This window comes from Trachemys scripta, chromosome 11 (assembly GCF_013100865.1).
Source record: "Trachemys scripta elegans isolate TJP31775 chromosome 11, CAS_Tse_1.0, whole genome shotgun sequence".
In the NCBI taxonomy this organism is placed as follows: Eukaryota; Metazoa; Chordata; order Testudines; family Emydidae; genus Trachemys; species Trachemys scripta.
Genome location: NC_048308.1, coordinates 49,649,050 through 49,662,549, shown reverse-complemented (window position 1 = coordinate 49,662,549; position 13,500 = coordinate 49,649,050). Strand labels below are relative to the sequence as shown.

Genomic DNA, 13,500 nt, shown 5'->3' with positions numbered 1-13,500 from the left:
TAAGCGGTCATAGATAAGAGGGAAGGTCCTCTCATGGATCAGTAACTGGTTAAAAGATAGAAAACAAACGGTAGGAATAAATGGTCTGTTTTCAGAATGGTGAGAGGTAAATCGTGGTGTTCCCCAGGAGTCTGTATTGGGACCAGTGTTTTTTCCAACATAGCCATAAATCTGGAAAAAGGGGTAAACTGTGAGGTGGCAAAATTTGCAGATGCCACAAAATTACTCAAGATAGTTAAGTCCAAAACAGACTGTGAAGAGTCACAAAGGGAACCTCACAAAACGGGGTGAGTGGGCAACAAAATGGCAGATCAAAGTAAATTTTGATAAATGCAAAGTAATACACACTGGAAAACACAATCCCAACTATACATATAAAATGATCGTGTCTAAATTAGCTGCTATCACTCAAGAGAGAAATCTTTTGAGTCATTGTGGATAGTTCTCTGAAAACATCTGATCAATGTGCAGCAGCAGTCAAAAAAGCTAAAAGAATGTTATGAACCACTGGGAAAGGGACAGATAAGAAGACAGTAAATATAAAACCACTATCTAAATCCATGGCATGCCCATACCTTGAGTTTGTATATTAAAAATAGAAATGGTACAGAGAAGGGCAACAAAAATGATTAAGGGTATGGAACCGCTTCCATACGAAGAGAGATTAAGACGACTGGGACTTTTCAGCTTGGAAAAGAGATGACTAAGGAGGGATATGATAGAGGTGTGGAGAAAGTGAATAAGGAAATGTTATTTACTTCTTCACATAACACAAAAACCAGGGGTCACCCACTGAAATTAACAGGCAACAGGTTTAAAACAAACAAAAGGAAGTACTTCTTCACACAACATATACTCAACGTGTGGGACTCATTGCCATGGGATGTTGTGAACGCCAACAGTATAACAGGGTTCAAAAAAAGAATTGGGTAAGTTCATGGAGGACAGGGCCATCAACAGCTATTAGCCAAGATGGTCAGGAGTGCAATCCCATGCTCTGGGTGTCCCTAAGCATCTGACTGGCAGATGCTGGGACTGGACAACAGGGGATGGATCACTTGAGAATTGCTCTGTTCATTCCCTCTGAAGCAGCTGGCATTGGCTGCTGTTGGAAGACCGGATACTGGGCTAGATGAAGCATAGGTTTGACCCTGTTTGCCATTCTTATATTTGTGGAATAAACTGCAGTGGACCCAGTAATATAATCTAAAATTTAGTCTGGAAAGCTCTTCCCTTTCTCTAGACTCCAGCATTGTGGTTGATTTTATCTGCAGGCATTTTTTATTACAAAGTAATCTTTGAGAATTTGCAATTTTAAAACAAGTTCAGTGTTGCCAATTCCAGGATTTTACCATGAATGTTGCAATACCTGGTGTTTTTCTCACCAACCCCAGCTGATGAATAATATTACCTGACAATCTCTTCTTTCATTTAAAAAAAAAGGGTTCTATCCCTCATGGTTGAACCCTAAACGCTCTAAAACCAGAAGACAAAGAGAGAGAGAGAGAGAGAGAAAAAAAAAAGACATGATTTTTAAATCAATGTCATAATTTTGGGGGCCTGAATCTTGATTTTTAAGTGTTTGGAGCTGGCAAACTGCAGAAGCTTACACTGATTTCTAATTAACTGATGCACATTGTTGTCAAATTTGAAAATAATTTTTCTTGCTCTTATTCACTAATATCATAAGATACTCTTAAAACCAGTTTTTGGAGTATACATTAGACCTGGTACGTTAAATACTATTACTAATCAATTTAATTAGAGTGCTGGAATCATTGAGGCAAGTTCTTTTGCACATTTATAGTGAACTTTTTCTATTATTGCTCATTTTTGGTTAAAAAACAGACAAAACAAATTCTACTGATTACCAGGTTAGATTTGCCATTGAGTTCTTCAGTTTTTTCTTTTAGGCCTGCCTTGGTTCTGCAACTTGTGAGTGGGCAGACCCCTACACATGTGTGGAACCCCGCTGACTTTAATAGGAGTCAATTGAAGGATCATGGCCTTACTCTCTACCCTGAGATTAACCTTATGAACCTATACAAGTATCTACATGCTCATCTAATTCTAGCTGCTAAGAGTTATTGTGTCAGAGTTTGGTTTCTCTCGGTTATAGACAAGTTCTCTCTTACATGGCAAGATCAAGTGGAAAAATGTTGTGCAGTTTGACATCAGCTCTTCTTAGGTCAAGAGAAGCCACCCTGATGTGGAGAAGTCAGAATAATCTTGATTAAAAACAAAAACAAACACATTGTATTCCTAATCCTAAGCATATGGATTCAAAACTATCTGATTTAGCACCAAAAATACAAGGGTGGCAACGTACAAGGAATTTTTAAACACAACAAACATGATTCTTAATCTGTCTTTTTATTTGCAGTTTCCTTTCCAATTGCAATAGGTTTCAGATTTAGGTTTCCTGGAGTATGTTAATTTTATAAGGTTTATGGATAACTAATATATTACAATTGCTTATTATTGTTGGGGTTTAAAAATATTAAGCTATTGGATCTTTTCCTCATATTTTTACATCTGTTATTGCATCCATTTTCTTCTAAATTTGTGATGTATGTGTAATGTGATAGAAACACCTGTATTTTCACTGTACTTTGTGAAATGTTATAGAAAAATATTTCATAAAACAAAAATTATTTTAAAGTAAATATTTCATTGAATTCCATTAGTAATGCACTATATACCCTTTCAGTAATAGGACACAGAATCAGCATTAGCAGAAATTTCACAGGATTACTTTTCAGATTTTGAGCAGAGTCAATTTAAGATGTGGTGTTAATTAAAGGGGGGGGGAAGATAGTGGAAATGAACAAACTAACAAACAGGTTCCTTGGAATGTCCTACAATGGTTCTAACGATGGCTTTCCAACTTATAACAAAAAGCAACACAGCTTGGCCATTGGGCACCTCTTCAGTGAAATCAAACTAAGCAGCAGCAAAAACATTTCTAAAGTTGAAGTGAGAGGAATAGACTATACCTTCCCCATTCCAAGGTTAGTTTAATTACATCATCACTATTGAAATTTTACGAACGTTAGTGCTTTATAAAAACATTTTCCATATCTACAAGATTGTAGTCTTAAGAGGCAGTGTGTGGACTATAGTTCTAAGGATCAGCTTGGGCAAACTACAAACATTTGTAGCAGGAACAAACATGTTGAGAATGTCCAGACTAGATCCCTTACAAATGTATTAACTATCTTGAGCTAACTGGCATTTAACTGGAGCCCAAAAAACTCTAATTAAGACAAGACCTTAGAAGAACATGGTGATGGAGTGTGGAGTTTTAGCCCTGGGCTACTGAACACTGATTTCTGACCTCATCATAGAAATCGTGAACATAAGTTCTGAAGGCACCTTTTACCAATTTACCCAAGTGACAAGGTTAAAGTGAAGAATAGCTGCTAGCAAAGATCATGTATGCTCCAATTTAGTTGTAGATCTTGAACAGCCTAATAAACCTTTTGCAAAGAGGCGAGATGTAGCATGTTGCACAAATCCGCCTGTGTGATACTACCAAGAGGGATCTTGTCCCCCAACATGCAGGGCAAATAAACAAACTTCCCAGAAGTTAAAGTGCCCAAATCACTCACACAAACATAAGAGAGAATTATGTATGTAGGTCCCCAATATCTGAACACCTCCCTGACATAAAGGTCATAACACTCCCTCTCAGTTATGAGGTATTCTTCTTCCCATATTACAGATGCAGAGAGAAAGCCACCTGCCGAAAATCACACAGGAAGTCTGTGGCTGTTCCAGGAATAGATGCATAGACTCAGTCTATGAGACCACCCTTCCTCTGAGACTACTTACGTAAATGTACACTGGCTTCCTTTAACTACAAGCCTATCCTTCCTCTCTCTTTTGTGACTGTGTATTGTTTCTTTTAAGTTAAGGATAAATAATCAGTTATATGCAAGAAAAACTTTGAAAAATAAATGATTCCTTCTGTTATAAGTCAGTGTTCCTATTCTTTCACCTCTGCTGTATTTACTTAGGTTTTATTTCAAACATTCAAATCTAGAACCATTTTACTCCTTTTGTGGCTGATTTTATCAAAAGGATCATCTAGCCTTAATAATGACCGTCCACAATAACTGTTAAACGCAGGAAGAAAAGGGAGGCAACCCTTTGCTCTGAGAAATGAATAAGATAAAGTGGGTGTCTGGTGCTAGCTTTAATATCCAATATTACCCTCAAGAGAAAACCCCAGTGACTTGTTATAGTCAATTGGCTGGCAGGAGCCAGCTATCACAATATTTCCCACTATATGTTAACCAGACATCTTATGTAGATTATTTTAATAATTAACATTAAAGAATGAGTTTTAGATAATCAAATGAAGATAAATTTATAAAAAAAAAATCTTTAAAAGAAAAACAATCAGATCTGTTCCTAAGGCAGCTAGAAAAATCATAGAAAATATGTGTTTTTTGAGGCACCCCACTGTCTTATAGTGACATACAACATATACAAGCCTGTAACAGGCAGAATCTTTTGGAGAGGCCAAGCAGAGAATAGCAGGCTTTTAAACTCAACGTAATATAAAGAAGGTTGCACACAAAGCAAAGTAGTTTCTCTTCACATTAAAGTATCTCATTAAAACACTTATTTCTATTTATTTTTAATTTCATAAAAGGTGCAATCATACAAGGAATTGGAAAATACAAAGAGCCAATCTATTCCCGACAGCTCAACCTGGCACTACAAATCAATCTCTATAATCAAAGGAAAGGATCGAATATATCAAAGCTCAATTCTCCTCCTGCACTTACCCTTGCCAAAAATTTGAGAAAACATGTGTGCTTTGCAGTGTGCCCTGAAATCAACAAATCGGATAGGGGAGTTAATGCCAGAATTGAGGGGCCCCCCTTCGTAGAAAGTGTCCTATCATTAGCCCCATCTCATTTAAACCAAGGAGTACACAACTCAAGTGCCTCCAAGCAGCAAGTGCAGCAATATAGCAGGGACACAGCAGCAACCTCCTAGGGAGGCAGATCCCAGGCCACTTGGGATATGTCTACACTGCAATTAAATACTTGTGGCTAGCCCATGTCAGCTGGACTATTTGCCAGCCACGGGTGTTTAATTGCAGTGTAGACATACACATAGGGCTTTATAGGCCAAAACCAGCACCTTAAATTCCACCTAGAAACCAACAGGCGATTAGGTTTGATACCTTATGGGGAACTGCTAATACTTAAATATATAGCATAAATATTTGATTTTAACAAGAAATTGGGTATAGTTAAGAATCAAAAAGCAATATAAAATTAGAGAGCCTCAAAAAATAAGCATATTAAGTGCAAAAGCCATAATTTGTTATACACACAGGGTAGACACTTACAGAAGGACTTTGATGAGTTAAGTATCTTCAACAATATGTGCACAAAATTATATTTACATATCACTGAAAACTAATACATTGAGAGCATCCAAAACAGGAAGCATTAACTAAAGCCTTCAAACCCATATGTAGCTATAGCAAAAAGAGCAGATTGGATTGCAGTCTGCATGATGTTGATAAATCGGAGGAGAATTTATCAGTCAGGCCTTCCATGTCACACTTACCAATATGGTATCAAGTTCCCATTTAATTATCTCAAATTTTTGTTAAACTTAGCAAGTAGAACAGGATTGCAATAAACGAGAAATTTCACAGGAAACTTTCTATTAGCAGATTTTCAAGTTTTCAGTCACTAAAATAATAAATAAAATAATACTTCATAAAATTTACTTGATATTTTGCTAATCACTGTTTAATTTAGAAATAACCCTGTGCTACAGTTGAAGATGCATCTGTGTCAATGCTTACAAGTTGTGCAATTCTATCTTAACAGTTATTAATATTCGTTGTTAGCCATCAGAGCCAATAAACAGTACATAAAGCCTATGTAAGATATCGGAAGTGGTGTTTCTGTTTCTAGTGTTGAGCTGTAGAAGTAACAGAGCTAACTTTCCTCCACAAACATCTTGACAAGACAATCTGTTTCAAAGAATGGGTAAATGAAAGAATATTAGCAAATGCAGAATTATGGGCTAAATGGTGTTTCTACTAAAGCCACTGGATATTTTGCCATTGAAACGCCAGCAGAATAGGGCTGAATCTGCAATGACAAACAAGTAGTCCCATGTTGACTACAATGGGACTACCCCCTTTAACAAAATTACATATGCAAGTCTTCATAATATTGTGCTCTATATCTGTATTATGCTTTGTTGTTTTAACATTACAAACAAACACAGATGTGCAGGACCTTTCATATAGCCTTTTAGGAGTATACCCATCAAAACTTGATTGCCTGGGCATCAGTTTGCATTCCAGAACACTCCTATGGAGTACAGACTCTCAGTACTGTACTATCAGAATTTCTAGAGCCACCACTTTATCCTCCTTTAAATCCATTTTTAAAAGGTCCTTTGGTGTGGTGCCTACAAATCACTACCATTGGTTACACTGGTGACCACCTGAAACTTCCAAGACCTCTATGACTACCTACTTATGCAAATACCCAGGTCTCTGCTCTTGCCTCATCCTCCCTCTTCTCCATCTCTCTGTTGATTCACCTGTTTAGTATTTAGAGAATGTGATTGTTAGCCCTCTGGATCAAGGGCTGGCTCTGCGTTATTTATTTGTCCAAATCCTCTAATCCCTTTGTGGGGATTAAGGCAATACAACAAAGGAATAACAGTAAATTCTCCACTACTCAGCACTTTGTGTATTTATTTACACCTGAGCAAAGTGGATGTAAATGCTACCCTTCTGGTTTGGTAACATTTTACACTCACTTTGCCCATGTAAACGACAACGCAAGATGCAAGACAGTGGGCAGCGAGACCCTGCATTTATTATATATATAGACTAGCGGTTCTCAAACTGTGGGTCATGATCCCATTTTAATGGGGTCGCCAGAGCTGGTGATAGACTTACTGGGGCCCAGGGCTTCAGCCCTGGGTGGTAGAGCTCAGGTTACAGGCCCCACCCCCACATGAGGATGAAGACTTTGTGCTTCAGCTCCCCCCACACACACCCCCGGGGCGGTGGGGCTCGGGTGGGCTCAGGCTTCAGTCTCCACTCCTGGGGTCATGTAGTAATTTTTGTTGTCAGAAAGAGGTTGCTGTGCAATGAAGTTTGAGAACCCCCGGTACTGAGTAAACTCCGTTCAGGAGAGGCTGGTATTTCCAACAGACACAGCCTTTATCAGCTCCTCTGGAACACCAAATTTATTTACACTATCTGCTTAATTAGGAAATATTTATCCTTATTTCAAAGTACTGCAGAAAAATATTTGCCAAACAACATTATAGTTTATTCAGCTATAATATGTTTTACTGCTAGAATTTTCTCCACTCACTCACATAAGAGTATTGTTTTGGCCCAACTGAGAATGGAAGTGTTTTTGCCAACCAGTTTAAATCCAAGATTGAACCAATCTTTAATAGGTTAATTTGATAGTGAAAATCATATGGCTTTTAAAATATGTAGTTTTTATTTTAAAACTACCAGTAGCTACATCTTATGAGATGCTAACACAAAACTAGATCTTAAACTCTATACATGGCAGCAAACAATATTCACAGATAAATATTAAACTTCTGCTGGGTTTGTGAGGTAAGCTCATATACTACATATGCCAATAGCTATGCTGATAAATGAAGCATGCAAGAGTATGAACAAAGCAGTAAATAAAAAGTTCCTACTGAGAACGTGGTTAGTTCACTAAGATCTTAATTTTTTTTTAAATATACAAAAATTGAATATCAGCCCGAGGGAGTGTCATATGTAGACACCCCCAGCACAAGATAAAGAGTGACAATGCTTCTGAAGAGGTTTTAGAGGAAACTTAGCATTTGGTCAGCGCCTCCAGTGAAATGTGAACTATTAACGCAGTACATTCCATCAAAACCTGGACGTTCAACTGGGAAGCACTGGTTAATTTGGCATGGAATGACTCAATTACATAGACTGTGGTTAGGCCTCACCCACAACACTGAATACTGTGTTGCTACAATTCCTAAAGAATGAGGCTAGCGTCCGATGGAGGTTATAGTCTAACCACTGCAGATGCCAAAGATCTGAACTAAGAGGAAAGATTGGATGTGACCAGTTTTCTCAAAAAGCAGCATGTGTGCCAATCCACCCAAAACATTCACGTTCTTATAACGGACTTGGGGAAATTGGTTAAACAGAAACCTGTCTGTCAATCAGAAAGATCAAAAGTATTTGAAGAATAAATCTCAGAGATACCAGGAAAGTGCTATGAGAGAGGATTCAACCTGAGGAAAATACAAAACATCTCCCAACTACAGTGTAAGGGAAGGGAGCAAATACTTGGAGAAATGGGGGTGGGGGATATAGATAGTCTTCAAAGTAGATGGGAGGCACTGAAAGTTACAGGGCAGGGGAGAAGAGAGGGCTGCACTAGCTGGGAGAGAAGCTTGGCTACCACTGTATGATGATTATCAGCCTCTTAATACTTTATATAAAAAGAAAATCTGACTGGTCCCCACATGCAGGAAGAGCAAGCTGGAAGACTGGTATGTGGTCAGAAAAAGGAAGCAAAGCAAGTCCTCATTATTACAGTGAGAAACACCCTCAAGGCAATCCCCGTAACTGCTAAATCCTCCTGCACAATTAAGAAGAATTGTGCCCCATCTCATCCCCACACATAGCACACACACCGCTGAAAAACACTTCAGCTGAACCCCCAAATCACCCAACCCCTATATGAAAATACCCGATCACTCCTCTTAATTTCCAAACCCTGTTCCTTCCATCCAAGAGCCCTGACCCGTCTTCCTGATGTCAAAAATCTTTCATCCCACCATTGTGGCCCTCAGAGAAGAGAAATGGAATGGAGTTTAAGACACTGGACTAGTTCTTGCTAGCTCAGCCACAGACATCCTGAGTGACCTTGGGCAAGACACTTATTCTCTCTCAGTGCCTTACCTCCCTACCTCACAGGGTTTTGAGAGGATATATATATATATATTAATGTTTGTGATGTACTACTCAGATACTACAGTGGCCCAGCACCACAGAAAAAGCCTGCTAACAAAAACATTTGGTCCTAGCAATTATGCCTGCTCCTCCCCTTCTTCCAGTTTTACCCACTTGAAGGGCCACACTCATTTCTGGTTATTTTATAGGCCACCTCCTTGTGATAAAGGCTTTTCACTATGCTCCAAAGAGAGATGTAAATCTCACTCCATTTTGCTAGGTAATTCATTCAGTTTGGGGTATCACTCATTCATACGGACCCAGCTGGGCAGTGGGGCAGAGAGGACATCTGTCGATGTAAAAAGACAACAGCTGGCTGGCCGGGCAGGGGGGTTTTCATGCCGACGGACAGGTGCATGTCGGGGGAGCGATGGGTCCTCCGCACGCAGCCCCAGGCACCCGGCTCCGCAGCGCCTTTGTTTGCAAGGGGAGTTACGTTTGCGGAAGTCCATGCCCGGGCGATGCAGCAGCTTCCACATTACAAAACAAATACGAACCGGATTACTCAGTCTCACCTCCCTGCAGCTGTGACACCAAGGGTGGAGCCGGCGATGCTTTCCCCAGGCCGGGCAGCACGCAAAGCCCCGTCCACCTCAGCCGGGGCGGGGAGGGGAAGGGATGGGGACTGGGGTTAAACCCAGGTAAATAAAACGCCCCCTGGAATAAAGCAACAGCAGCTGCGGCACGAGTCTCGGACCCAGTGGAGTCACACCAGACACAAGTCACTGCCAGCCCCCCGGGAATCCCACCCACCCCCCAGCCTGCCCAGGGCCGCCAGTGCTGAGCCAGCTGCAGGCGGGAGGGGCACCAAGCCAGGCAGATTTCCCTGCTTTCCCCCGAGTGCGTGTGGAGGCGACGGGCAATGACTCACCTCGTGGCGGGGGGTCCCTCACAGCCTCTTCCCTCTCGCGGCTGCTCCCGGAGCGCGGCTGCTGTGCTGCGGGCGGGGGCCGCGCACCATCCCCAGCCGCCGCTGCCAACTCCTCTGCGCACGACCGCGGCGGGGCTCAGCGGCCGACCCGACCTCCAGCGGCGGCTGCTGCAAGGTGCCGGCTGGAGCTACAGCGCGGAGGGCAGGGCCCGACCCGACCCAGTCAGACAGGGCTCCGCCCTCCCGGCGCTCCGCGCCCCGCACGCCAGGGGGCAGCCCCGGCACAGCGTGGAGCGCCCTCCCGCGGCGTGCGCCGGGGCAAGGAGCAGCGAGCTGGGCACATCAGCCCCGCTAACAGCCTGCAGGGCGCGTCCCGGGGGGCCCCTTAACCCTGCCTGCCCCAGTCCGCCCAGGCGCAGGGGTATCCGTGAAAGCCCCGGATCTCAGCCTTCATCACCCCCTACCGACACCCCTGTGGTATCCACCCTCATCACCCCGTACTGACACCCCACGTGGTATCCACCCTCATCACCCCCTACCAACACCCCCTGTGGTATCCGCCCTCACCATCCCCTATCGACACCCCCTGTGGTATCCGCCCTCATCACTGGTACCGACACCCCTGTGGTATCCGCCCTCATCACCCCCAACCGACACCCCCTGTGGTATCCGCCCTCATCACCCCCTACCGACACCCCCTGTGGTATCCGCCCTCATCACCCCCTACCGACACCCCATGTGGTATCCGCTCTCATCACTGGTACCGACTCCCCCTGTGGTGTCCACCCTCATCACCCCGTACCGACACCCCATGTGGTATCCGCCCTCATCTCCCCCTACCGACATCCCATGTGGTATCCGCCCTCATCACCCCCAACCGACACCCCCTGTGGTATCCGCCCTCATCACCCCCTACCGACACCCCACGTGGTATCCGCCCTCATCACTGGTACCGACTCCCTCTGGAATGGTGGCCGAAGCATGAAGGAGCATATGAATGTTTAGCATATCTGGCACATAAATACCTTGCAATGCCGGCTATAAAAGTGCCATGCAAATGCCTGTTCTCACTTTCTGGTGACATTTTAAATAAGAAGAGGGCAGCATTATCTACTGTAAATGTAAACAAACTTGTTTGTCTGAGCGATTGGCTGAACAAGACGTAGAACTGAGTGGACTGGTAGGCTCTGAAGTTTTACATTGTTTTGTTTTTGAGTGCAGTTATGTAACCAAAACAAATCTACATTTGTAAGTTGCACTTTCATGACAAAGAGATTGAACTACAGTACTTGTATGAGGTGAACTGAAAAATACTATTTATTTTGTTTATCATTTTTACAGCACAAATACATGTAATCAAAAATAATGTACACTTTGATTTCAATTACAACACAGAATACAGTATATATGAAAATGTAGAAAAACATCCAAAATATTTAATAAATTTCAATTGGTATTCTATTGATTAACAGTATGTTTAAAACTGCGATTAATCATGATTAATTTTTTTGAGTTAATCACGTGAGTTAACTGCGATTAATCGACAGCCCTAGTAATATCCAACCACTAATCAATGAGTAACAGCATCTGTACAAAATATGCCACAAATCAGTACTGGGAACTCTAGAATATCCTCCATAAATCAGTCAGTAATGACATCCAGATAGGATTTCACCACTAATTAGCCATTTCTGGCACACACACATTTTCTACCACAAATCATTCAGGACTGCCAGTATGCCATGTTCAGCAAAAATTGACCAGAATTGGCACCTGTATTGCGCTTTTGACAGTAAAGGAAATAAGAGCTTCAGAACAAATGTTTACTCTCACTATCATTTATGCTTAAATTAAGCATCTGCTAGTCTTGGCCATACCTTTTAGATTGCAAGTGTTATCCTGATTCTCCAACCTCCATGATGTGCATCTCTGGATACTCTGCCTACAGGATTTTGGTTCTCTCTGTACCGGATACACAACCTGTACTAGCTAGTCTTGGCTACAGGTCTGACCTAATAAAATAATTAGCTCTGGCCAGAGGCTGCTGCTCTCTGCCAGTAGGCGTACAAATAAGAAAACAATAAAATGCTATGGAGTTCTAAGAAAGGTGCTGGGAGCAGCCAGGAAATATTAAGGCAGTACTTTTTAAGGAGCAACAATATGCATTGCTGCTGCACCACTTTAACTGTCAAAGGAGGAAGAGCTTTTGGCAAAAGTTCAATCTGATTTTACCTGAGTTATTCTGGCATGTCACAGTTCATCACCATGGTAGCACTTGGGCTGTCCCAAACAGTTGATTATATCATAGCATGAATCAACCAAGATTGGGTGGCATGGCTGAATAGAAAAGGCAAATTTTCCATGCACAAAACTTACAGTAATCAGAAATGACAGGAAAAGAAATGCAGTGTGTGTGTGTGTATTGCATAGTTTTCTGGAATATGGCAGTATTCAGAGTTAAGTTAATTTGGAGCCCAATCTTGCAGTCCATTTTCAAGAAAAATTCCACTGAAGCCAATGGGAGATTTCCCTTCACAAGGATTGTCATTTTGAGCCTTTTAGGTTTAAAGAAATGCTCTTGGAATGCTTCGGAAAGCCCAAGACACTCAGACCTCTCTCACTTTTACAGCATTTCCTGCTGTTTGGAAGTAAGTAACATCAACTACATGCTACAATGTGTAATTTTGCTTTAAGTAGTATTGTTACAGACATACATAAAAGCAGAGACAAAAGAGTTAAGACACATGGGAATGGAAGAAACACTAGTTTTTTAGATGAGATCTGAAAATAATACAAAAGTCAATGCGGCAAAGAGATATAGGAAACCTGTTCCAGATGGCAAGACCTACAAAGGAGAAGGATCTTGGCTCCAACAGTGGCAAGTCTGTGTGAAATGCTAGAAGGGTGATCAGTGCTAGATGAAAGGAAAGAAACAATCAGGAAGAAGATAAGATTTCATGTAGTAGGCACGGAGGGAGAACATCCTGAATAGAACAGGAAGTTAGTGAAACTAAGGGTATGTCTACACTGGCAAGTTTCTGTGCCACAAGTTATACCACTTTTATTAAAACACTGAAATTAAACCACTGTTGTGTCTCCACACTGTGCTCTTTGTGATGCTGGAGTGCATCCACATTAGCATCTCTTGCAATGGCAAAGACAGCAGTGCATTGTAGTTAGCTATCCCTCTGTGCAACTGGCCGCAGGGTGCTTTGGGAAGGGTTTGCAATGTCTCATGGGGCAGGCACAGCATCTCATGATGCAGGTTTCCCAATCCCATTGTTCCATGGGCATCCTACTACATTGCCAGCTGCTTTTCAACTGAAGTGGGTGGAGGAGAGTGTGTGACAGGAAGTGTGTGTGTATGGAGGGGAGGAGAGAGACTGTGTGTTTTGGGGGACAGAGAGTGTGTCAGCATGCTGTCTTGTAAGTTCAAACAGCAGCAGGAAGCAATCAGTCCTGAGGCAGGGGGAGGACACCTCCCCCCCCCCGCCTCTGTGTTCAACAGCACGAGCATTAGGGTTACCATATTTCCACAATCAAAAAAGAGGACACTGGGGGGGGGGGGAAGCCCCACCCTAGCCCTGCCCCTATCCACTCCCTCCCA

General features: G+C 42.2%; 1 protein-coding gene across 2 annotated transcripts in view; it reads right to left on the bottom strand.

The window, feature by feature from the left end:
- The window catches only part of MFSD6 (major facilitator superfamily domain containing 6), a 41,470-nt gene extending 31,399 nt beyond the window's left edge, over positions 1 to 10,071 (bottom strand). The window contains exon 1 of one of the 2 annotated variants that reach the window (XM_034786017.1): positions 9,894 to 10,071. The gene's annotated coding sequence lies outside the window, so the exon portion shown is untranslated. The remainder of the gene's footprint in view (positions 1 to 9,893) is intronic. The other variant, XM_034786016.1, reaches the window with a different exon arrangement.
- Positions 10,072 to 13,500: the final 3,429 nt, after the last annotated feature.